This window comes from Oryctolagus cuniculus, chromosome 4, assembly GCF_964237555.1.
Source record: "Oryctolagus cuniculus chromosome 4, mOryCun1.1, whole genome shotgun sequence".
NCBI lineage: Eukaryota > Metazoa > Chordata > Mammalia > Lagomorpha > Leporidae > Oryctolagus > Oryctolagus cuniculus.
In genome coordinates, this window is record NC_091435.1 from 159,997,212 (window position 1) to 160,007,360 (window position 10,149).

The window sequence follows — 10,149 nt, forward strand, 5'->3', positions numbered from 1 at the left end:
AAATTAAACTCATCATTTTTATTTTTTTAAAGACTTTATTTATTTATTTGAGAGGTAGAGTTACAGACAGAGAGAGGAAGAGGCAGAGAGAAATGTCTTCCATCCGCCGGTTCACTCCCCAAATGGCTGCAACCACTGGAGCTGGGCGGATCTGAAACCAGGACCCAGGAGCTTCTTCCAACTCGGGTGCAAGGGCCCAAGGACTGGGGCCGTCCTCTACCGCCTTCCCAGCCACAGCAGAGAGCGGGATCGGAAGTAGAGCAGCCGGGACTCGAACTGGCGCTCCTATGGAATGCCGGCATCACAGCCAGAGTCAGCCTCCATGCCAGAGTGCTGGCCCCTAAACTTATTATTTTTTGAATTAATTTTGGAGAAGGGGGCCGGCGCCGCGGCTCACTAGGCTAATCCTCCGCCTAGCGGCGCCGGCACCCCGGGTTCTAGTCCCGGTCCGGGCGCCGGATTCTGTCCCGGTTGCCCCTCTTCCAGGCCAGCCCTCTGCTGTGGCCTGGGAGTGCAGTGGAGGATGGCCCAGGTGCTTGGGCCCTGCACCCCATGGGAGACCAGGAAAAGCACCTGGCTCCTGCCATCGGATCAGCACGGTGTGCCGGCCCCAGCAGCCATTGGAGGGTGAACCAACGGCAAAGGAAGACCTTTTTCTCTGTCTCTCTCTCTCTCTCACTGTCCACTCTGCCTGTCAAAAAAGAAATAAAAAAAAAAATTTTGGAGAAGGGGAAACTGAGGCTTTGGAGAAGTGAAAAGGGGCTTGTGCAAGGTCATGGGTATAGTAAGTGGCCTCTTTAACTTTGAATTGTCTGCGTCTGTGATGTAGAGGGGTTGTGAAGGCCAGGTTTTCAGAGCTTTGAATGTTATGTATTTTTCTCCTGCCAGTAGGCTGCTGCTGTTTGACGTTATTTTTGCTAAAAACAACTCAAGAGTCTTAGCATGGAAGTGACAAGGCCTTTCTCGGTGTTGGCGGAGCCAGCCCTCGAGTACATTTGAAGAAAAGAAGAGGTCAAAGACGCGACAGGTACAAACCTTCTGAGTTCTTTTTAGACTATATTTAAACATGCTCTAATGGCAAAGGCAGCAGAAAATCCAGGGCCAGTGCTGCTTCTCTAAAAAGACACATTCTCTTCTAGAAAAGGCCATGGTGGCCCTCATTTTGCAAAGACAATTTCAGTTTTTAGAGTGCAAAATAGTTTTTGAAGTTTGGAAAATAGTAATGTGTTAGTTCTTAACCATAGCTTAAAGCTATCAGTTATAAAAATCCGGTTCCCAGCTGAGCTGTTTAAATTATGTTAAAAAAAAAAAAGCTCAGGTTGTCTGACTACTGTGACGATTAAATGAAATTTTATCTATATTTAGTATATATTAGACTATCAACATGGTGCCTGGTACATATTGTGTGTTCAATAGATGGTGAATATCACTATTAACTGCTAGGAATCATTCCTCATATTTTCCTAGTAATTTTCATTTTCATCCTAACAGCGTTTACTTTGTCCTTGCCTCCCCATGACTAAGAGTCAGCTATTGTGGGTGATGAGAAATTTGCAGATGAGATTGCCATACCCAGACAGGTCTCCTGTTTGCCCTTTCAAAAGTTTCTCTCCATTGGGCTACACGTGTGACTGTCTTGCTCAAATAAATAGAGCAAGAGGAAGTCACGCTTCCTCCAAGAACAGCATTTCTGCTTCCTAGCAGGTAGGCAGATGGGTGGAAAAGGAGTGAATGCCATTGTCAAGGGAACTGTGGATAGAGACGGGCAGGAGTCTGCACAAATGCTCTTACAGGTCGTCTTTACCCAAATCAAATGCTGGAGGCAAAAGGAGGAATGTGTTAGGAGCCCCGTGTCCTGAGGGAGAGGCTGGATGCAGCCATGGCTCAGAAACCAGAGCCAGGACCTGCAGTGCTATCAGGGTGCACATTTCCACATCTCTCAGACTGGCTTCCTGAGCTCAGCTGGAGACATGGTCACTGGCAGTGCCGTGGCAGGCTGTGTCAGGCACCATCTCCAGTGGGGGAGGAGCCTCTTTCCCGGACTCTGTTTGAAAACTCCCTTGTTGACCTTGTGGTATGTCCACCCCTGGACCCATCACTGTGTACTGTAATTGGAAGCCTGTGTTAGACCTCAGGGTTAGAGCTTGGAGAGGAGCAACTTCCTAATAGAAAGAAAGAGGGGATTGTACCCAAACAGGAGAAGGGTATTTGGATATCTGTAAGATATCTACTACAGATTGTATGGTGTAGACATGTCTGTGGTTAATCCATGTAAAAGCATCCATCACTATCTTTGGGTTGTCAATCCTCTGCATTTATATAGCAGTTTCTGGAGTATATTGATAGCTTTATCTCATTTGAATCCTTATCATTCTCTGAAAAAGGTTGGGTACCCAGGAACTTGCATTCAGGGGAGGTAAAGTGACTGGTCCGAGGCCATCTGCTGAAATATTTGGTTTGGATGAATCTTGCTAACTTTGATCTATTCGTTCAGAGGAAGCAAACATCAATCCCCCAGTGCCATCCTAGGAATTCATTCTGCATTAATTCTCACATGCATGCAGCATGGTTCATCACAACAAGGATCACAATCACCGCCAGCATTCAGGAGCAGGAGGATGGCTAAGAGATTTATGGTGCATCCATTTGATGGAACACTGTGCGTACGTCCAGGTAGGGAAAGGTTTTTAGTTGAAAACACAGTTGCAAAACAATGAATAAAGCATGGTATCATTTATGTAAAAGAAAAAAACAACATATATTGAAAAAGACTGGAAGAATACACTTTAAGCATAAATGTGGCCCATATTGGGGATATGGGTAAGAAAGAGAAGGGATCTTGGAGGCCCTTCATATTATACATATGTGTTGCCTGAATGTTTTACAGGGACGTAACCATGTGTGACTTTTGTCATAAAAGCAAATAGAACAAAATCCAAAGCATTGTTCCCAGACCATTATTTTGTCCAAGGCCCAAGACGTTGTGAATAAACACTCAGTAAACAATAGCTATTATTATTATTTATTATTTTTACTGTAAAGACTGCTTTAGTGTAGCGAGGCAAAGTCACTTTGTTTTAGCTTGTGTAGAGAATGTTTGGTTCCTTTATCTGTGATGTGGGGACTCTCTAGACAGAGCTGAAACTCACCCCAGGAAGGTTGGCCTCCGTTCTCCAGGCTCCGTTCCCTGCAGGAGCCCCCGGGCTGGGCCAGGTTAACCCCTTTTCTTTCCTGGTCCTTACTATAATTGTAACTGGGTGGTTATTTGTGTCACTGTTTGTCTAATGTGTCGACTTACAATTTTCAAAAAGTTTAAAACATGATTTTCACCCAAATGTATAGTAAGTACCTGCCAAAGATTTATCCAACTTGGGAGACCTGCAACAATGATTGGCCTGATTCAAAAGCATTTGTCAGTTGGGAAAGCTGTGTGGAAGCAAGTGAGCACAGACACAATGGGTTAATGTTCTATTGGCAGTAAAGTTAATTCTGGAGTTTTCTTTTGTTCAGGTTTCTCCATTGGACGATGACTACAGCTGATACCTAAGAGAAGCTACTTAGGAAGGAAGGAGGTTTATTTTGGCTCTTGGTGGCTCTGGGAGGGAATCGTTGGCGCTCTCTGACTGCTGTATTCAAAATCTTATGTGTCCTTTGTGGGTATGAATGCCTCTTTCAGCTTAGAGCAAATGTTCTGTGGCAGAAGGTCCTGTAAGGTACCCACACCTCCAGCCATCCATCCTTGGAAATATCGACTGCAGACATAGATAGCAAACGAACTACAGAAGAAGCTTAAAGTAGAGTTATCTGTTCGCAAGGAGCATGTACTTGGGAAGACAAAATGCGGAATGCAAGTTAAATATTAATAAACTCAGTGGAAGTCTTAGTGCTGGAACTTTGCCAGCCTTAGTATTCCACTCTGTGAAACACAGACACTGGACTGCATCATCTCGCGGGGGCCTTACTTTGAATGTCTTGGCATTCTGTTCAAGATGTAAAAAAAGGAGCCATGGGTAGTACTAGACTCTAAGCCACAGGGAATATGAAATATTAGAAATCAGCCAAGAAAGAATCCAACATCACTTTGAGTGACTTGGAAAATATTTTTCCAAATATAGGGTATACATATGAGGGTACTTCAAAATGTTCATGGAAAAATGGAATTAAAAAATAACCTATTTGACTGTCAAAATATTTCAAAAACTCATATGTAGTTTCTTCTATGAAGTTTTTAAAGACCCTTGCTGTGCATGGATTTCAAAAATATTTACACCTAAATAAACTTATCTTTTAATTTCATTTTCCATAAACTTTTTCAGATGTCTCATAGATTCTTTTGAATATAAACTTGAGGAAGGTGGTTGGATATCACATTTTTACAAAAATCTCTGCTTAAAAGCAGGCATTACCCATGGAGAGAGAATAGGAACAGAAAATCAATAAGTGAACTCTGGAAAGCCCACTTGCCATCAGAGCAAATAGCTGCTCTCCTCTCAATGGGGCTCTCGACCCTTGGCTAAACAGTCAAACAAACAACCTCGGAACCAGCGCAAGCTGAGCAGTGTGGAGAGCTTTTGGCCCACTCGACTGGGCTAAAAGCCTGTGGACGAGTGCTCCCCGGCTTACAGGTGAGACAGGCAACAGAGGGAGCTGTGCTGGGGAGAAGTTAAAAGCAAAGGCGTGCAGGAACCAGGTTTTCGGCGAGACAGTCTTCGTTGTGAAGAGCCACTCTGAGTAAACTCTGTTTTTCAGTTCCAAATCGCTGCAGCGGGAAGCTTCAGTCTGGGGTCGGATCTCTGATGTCTTTGCTGTAGCAGTTCGTTGGCTGTGGCCTCTGGGGTGTCCCTCCTGGAAGCGCCCCCGATGCAGAGTTTGTCCTCCACACTCCTGTCTGTTATTTTTGAGTTTGTTTATTTAAGTTTAGAAGTGAGATTGAACTATCATGTAGGTTTTTCTGTTGGCACCTTTAGGCTTTACAATTAATGTCCCCTTTACCTCATAAAAGCGAGTTGAGTTAATGTTGTTCTCTATATACATGCTGTTCTCTGTCTTTTGGAATGATTTAAGTTGACAACAAAGAGATAAATTGTTTTTGGGAATTTAAGAAAACATTTTAGTGACTTCATAAGTACCATCTGTTTTTTGAAGACATAAGCTTTTTATTTATTTATTTTTAACTGGCACAAAAATTGTATATATTTATGGAGTATTATGTTATGGTTTTGAAACATGTATAGTTTGTGTAATGTTCACCCAGGGCAAATATCTATTGCCTGAAACTTTTTTTTTAACATTTGTTGATTTATTTCAAAGTCAGAGTTACAGAGAGAGGGAGAGACAGAGAGAGAGGGAGATCTTCTACCCTGTGGTTCACTCCCCAGATAGTCCCAATGGCTAGAGCTGGTCCAGGCTGAAGCCAAGAGCTTCTTACAGATCTTCCATGTGTGTAGCAGGAGCCCAAGAACTTGGGCCATCTTGTGCTGCTTTCTCAGGCCAATAGCAGGGAGCTGGATCAGAAGTGGAGCAGCTGACACATGAACTGGCTCCCATATGGGATGCCAGTGTCGCAGGTGGCGTACCAGCTATGCTACTATGCTGGCTCCTATTGCCTGAAACTTTTAATATTTCTTGGTGAAAACATTCAAAATCCTTTCTTCTAGTTTTTCTTTGTCAGAGAAATATGCAGTACATTCTCATTACCCATAGTCATCTACTGTGCAGGAGTTAACTTCTTACTCCTAACTATAACTTAGTGCAGATTAATCAATCTTTCCCATTCCTCTCTCCCACCTACTCACTCCCCAGGCTCTAGTAACTACCACTGTACTCTTAACTTCTATGAGCTCACCTGTCTTTTTAGATTCCACTTGAGGGAGATCATGTGATGCTTGTCTTTCTGGGTTAGCACATTTCACTTAACGTAATAACCTCTAGTTCCATCCATGTTGTTGTAAATGACAAGATTCATCCTTTTTTATGGCGGAGTAATATTCCATTGTGTGTATCATGTTTCCATCATTCACTCATTGGATGATGGACACCTATGTTGTTTCCATTTCTTGGCTGCTGTGAATAGTGCTGCAATAAACATGGGAGTGCAGCTATCTCTTTCACAGAGTGATTTCATCTCCCTTGGCTATAAACCTAGTAGGATTCCTGGATCATATGGCAGTTCTAGTTTTAGTACTTTGAGGAACCTCTGTATTGTTTTCCACAATGGCTGTACTACTTTACATTCCCACCAACAGTGTGTAAAGTACCCTTTTATCCACATCCTCCTCAGCACTTGTTATATTTTGTCTTTTTGATAATAGCCAATCAAATGAGTGAGGTGATAGCTCATTGTGTGTATGTGTGTGTTTGTGTTTTTAAAGATTTATTTATTTATTTGAAAGACAGAATTACAAAGAGAGAGAGGGAGGTAGAGGGAGGGAATCTCCCATCACTGATCCAGTCTCCAAACGGCTGCAACAACTGGGGCTGGGTCAGGCCAAAGCCTGGAGCCAGGAGCTTCATCTAGATCTCCATGTGGGTCTCCCCTGCGGGTGCAGGGGCCCGAGCATTTGGGCCATCCTCCACTGCTTTCACATGTGTATTAGTAGGGAGCCAGACTGGAAGTGGAGCAACTGGGACTTGAACCAGTGCCCATATAGGGTGTCAGCACTGCAGGTGGCAGCTTTACCTGCTAAATCAAAATGCTGGCCCCTCATTGTGGTTTTGATTTGCATTTCCTTGATGATTAGTGATACTGAACATTTTCCCATGTACCTGCTGGCCATTTGTGTATCATCATTAGAGAAATGTCTGCTTAGACCTACCACCATTTTTAATTGAATTATTATTATTTTGCAATTGAGTGAGAACATAAAATTTTAATATGTTTCTACTTCTGTGACTCATCGTGTACATGAGTCTATTTGTATTCTGTATTTTGTGATGACTCAATTTATTATTTCACACTTCAGTAGCTATCCATAGAGTATTAACAGTGATAACTATTAATACATTTAGAAAATAATTTCTACTTTAAAATAATCATTTTTATTCATTAGCAATAACTTTTTCTCACCCAAATTCTACTATTTTTAGTAAATTTGTTAATTTTACCTTTAAAGTACTTATTCATTTTTATTACTTGAAAATCAGAGAGACCTTCCATCGGCTGGTTCACTCCCCGAATGCCTGCAGTAGCCAGGGCTAAGCCAGACTGAAGCCAGTAGTCAGGAACTCCATCGTGATTCCTACCTGGGTGGCAGGGACTCAAGCGCTCGAGGTATTTTTGCTGCCTCCCATGCACCTTAGCAGGAAGCTGGATCAGAAACAGAGGTGGAATTTGATCGCAGGCGCACCATATGGGATGTGGGTCCCCCAAGGGGCAACTTGACCCTCTGTGCACAACACCTTGTTATGTCATGAACTTTAGTAAGTTAAAGAGTCAACCAATTGATTTATAAAATCAATTTTAAAATCTTTTTATTTTGTTCATTTATGTTGTTAGTTTTATAATTTTCATTTTACTGCTTTCTTTGATCTCTTCATAACAGATAAAGGCTCTGCTTTTGTGTTTTTTCTTCTATACTAACCTAGAAAAATGTCTGCATCTAAGCATTGCTTTGGGAGTACCCTATTTATTATAATATAGCAATATCATTTCAAAAAATGTTGTTGCATAAAGAATTTTTCTCAATGCATGAATTACTTATGTACTTAAAATTTTTATGTGATATGGGACTTTTAAATTACGCATGGATTTAAAAACTTTGGCTTATTGAAATATGAGTTATATGAAATACAGTTTACCCCCTTTGTCAGTAGAGTTTAACAACTTTGATGAAGGTATAAGTTGTGTGACAACCACCACAGTGAACTTGTATAACATTCCTGGTGCTGTGTGCTGGACACCTCCAGTCGGTCTGTTGCTGTGGTTCGTTGGTGTTTATGCAGTGTCATGTACGCAGTCACACAGTGTGTTGTCATTCCTGTCTGGCTTCTTTTGCTCAGAATAATACTTATAATAATTTTTAGATTCATCTTTTAAAATATTTGTTTATTTATATGAAAGGCAGAGTTACAGAGAGAGAGGGAGAGACACAGAGAGAGATCTTCCTTCTGCTGGGTCACTCCCCAGATGGCCATAATGGCCAAAGCTGGGCCAGGCCAAAGCCAGGAGCCAGGAGTTTCTTCAGAGTCTCCCACGTAAGGTGGCAGGGGCCCAAGCACTTGGACCATCTTCTGCTGCTTTTTCAGGCACATTAGCAGGGGCTGTATTGGGAACAGATCACCCGGGACTTGAACCGGTGTCCACGTGGGATGCTGGTGTTGCAGGCAGCATCTGTAACCACTAAGCCACAACAGCAGCCCCCAGGCTCATTTTTGTGTTGTATGAGTCAACAGAATGCTTTTCATTTCTGATTAACTCTCCATTATATGGATGCACCACTATCTGCTTACTCATTCACTACTTGGTGATAGTGGGGTTATTTTCATTTTTTGGCTATTATAAGTAAAGCCTTATATAAATCTTGATCATATTTTTAATTTCTAAATGCTTTCAGTATTGTGGGATATTAGGTAGCTTTATCCCTTTTGTCTTCATTCATCTATAATAAGATCAATCTTTGTGAAATTATTCTTAAAAATAAAGACAATGGGGGTATGCAAAATATGGGATAGAATATACTTTATTTTTTCAAATAATAGTGTATATTATTCTCATTTCAGAGAGAGAGAGAGAGGGAGAGAGAGATCGTCCATGCCCTGATTCATTCTCCAAATGCTCACAGCAGCCAAGGATGGAACCAGCCAAAGCTGGGAGCCGGGAACTCCATCCTGGTATCCCATGTGGGTGCCAGGATCCCAAGTGCTTCAGCCACTACCTGTTGCCTCCATGGTGTGCAGTAACAGGAAGCTGGATTAGAAGTGGAAGAGCGTGGACTCCAACCAGGAACTCTGATATGAGATTGCAGGCCTTCCAAGCAGTGTCTCAACAGCTGTACAAAACATTCTCCCCTTGCATTGCCTTTTACAACAATGTATCAACTGCCTACAGGCTGCATTTGCTACAACTTGCCAGTCTCTGCACCTGCTTTACATTTTCCCCTTAAATTTTGCCTACAAATTAAAAAAAGCTTCTTCTAATTGTATCTATTTTAGCTAGCCTGTTGGATTGTTAAAATTTATTGTATTATAATTGTTATAATTATTGTTGTAATTAATCATTTTTATAATTATTATAAAGATTTATTTATTTACTTGTTTTTTCTCCAGAAGCCTTTTATTCAAGGTATACAAACGTCATGCATTTCATATATACAAATTTAAGAACATAGTGATTTTTCCCACCCTACCTGCCTTCCCACCCATACTCCCACCCTTCTGCCCCCCATTCCCATTCTTATTTTTTTACTAAGATCTATTTTCAATTAACTTTATACACATAAGATTAACCCTATACTAAGTAAAGAGTTCAACAAATAGTATATTAAAAAAACCCACGAAAAACACCCGCTCCTCAACAGTCAAGACAAAGCTGTTCAAAGTCATTGCCTCTCAAAATGTCAATTTCACTTCTATAGATTACCTTTTAGGTACTCTATTAGACTAGAACAGTAAGCTCCCTCCCTATTCTGCCATCTTTATCACCCAAGATTGATTTATTTATTTGAAATGCAGAGTTACAGAGAGGCAGAGGCAGAGGCAGATACAGAGAGAGAGGGGTCTTCCATCTGCTGGTTCACTCTCCAAATGGCTGCAGTGGCCAGAACTGGGTTGATCCAAAGCTAGGAGCAAGGAGCCAGGAGCTCCTTCTGAGTCTCCCATGTGAGTGGAGGGGCCTAAGAACTTGGACCATCTTCCACTGCTTTCTCAGGCCATCACAGAGAGCTGGATCGGAAGTGGAGCAGCCAGGGCTTGAACGGGCACCCATATGGGATGCCGGCACTGTAGGAGGTGGCTTTACCCACTATGCCACAGTGCTGGCTCTGTAATTAACCCATATGTGTTATCTACCAACCGTCACTAAGTTTACTTCAACTGTTGTTAGTCTTCAGTTTTAGTTCTACTTTATGTATTTTCTGTAGTGTGTTTTCTTAAAAAATAATCTGTATAGATTTTAATATTTTAAAATTATGCAAATAATACAAGAAAATATTG

General features: G+C 41.7%; 1 long non-coding RNA gene across 1 annotated transcript in view; it reads left to right on the top strand.

The window, feature by feature from the left end:
* The window catches only part of LOC127490183 (uncharacterized), a 37,947-nt gene extending 28,699 nt beyond the window's left edge, over positions 1 to 9,248 (top strand). The window contains exons 2-4 of the long non-coding RNA XR_011388399.1: positions 889 to 1,027; positions 2,565 to 2,673; positions 8,719 to 9,248. This is a non-coding gene — a long non-coding RNA (uncharacterized lncRNA). The remainder of the gene's footprint in view (positions 1 to 888; positions 1,028 to 2,564; positions 2,674 to 8,718) is intronic.
* Positions 9,249 to 10,149: the final 901 nt, after the last annotated feature.